This window comes from Brassica oleracea, chromosome C4 (assembly GCF_000695525.1).
Source record: "Brassica oleracea var. oleracea cultivar TO1000 chromosome C4, BOL, whole genome shotgun sequence".
In the NCBI taxonomy this organism is placed as follows: domain Eukaryota; kingdom Viridiplantae; phylum Streptophyta; class Magnoliopsida; order Brassicales; family Brassicaceae; genus Brassica; species Brassica oleracea.
Genome location: NC_027751.1, coordinates 1134333 through 1135048, shown reverse-complemented (window position 1 = coordinate 1135048; position 716 = coordinate 1134333).

Sequence of the window (716 nt, the reverse complement as noted above, 5' to 3'; positions counted from 1 at the left end):
ACCCCCTACGAAAATATTGAATTTTTCGGTAAATGTTCTATATACTGAAGCCTATAATTTTTAGTGTTGTTTTAAAATTTCTAAACACATTCAATATTTGAATTAGTGTATATTAAACTCTCTTTCACGGTACATAGGCATCGTTTTAATTTTTTTGTCAATTAATTTAGTAAAATTCATAATACTCCCTAAGTTGGTGGACTAACAACTATAAAATCGCTATTCTCTAGAAAAACGGATACAACAAAGGTTTCAAACTTCTTTTTCCTTCATCATACGTTAGTGAAAGATGAACTATGAATTAAAACAGTATTTTCATATTTTTGAATCTTTCTCAAAATCTATGTGTTAACCCCTACGAAAATATTGAATTTTTCGGTAAATGCTCTATATACTGAAGCGTATGATCTTTAGTGTTCTTTTAAAATTTCTAAACACATTTAATATTTGAATTAATGTATATTAAACTCTCTTTCATGATACATATGCATCGTTTTAATTTTTTTGTCAATTAATTTAGTAAAATTCATAATACTCCCTAAGTTGGTGGACTAACAACTATAAAATCGCTATTCTCTAGAAAAACGGATACAACAAAGGTTTCAAACTTCTTTTTCCTTCATCATATGTTAGTGAAGGATCAACTATGAATTAAAACAGTATTTTCATATTTTTGAATCTTTCTCAAAATCTATGTGTTAACCCCTACGAAAATA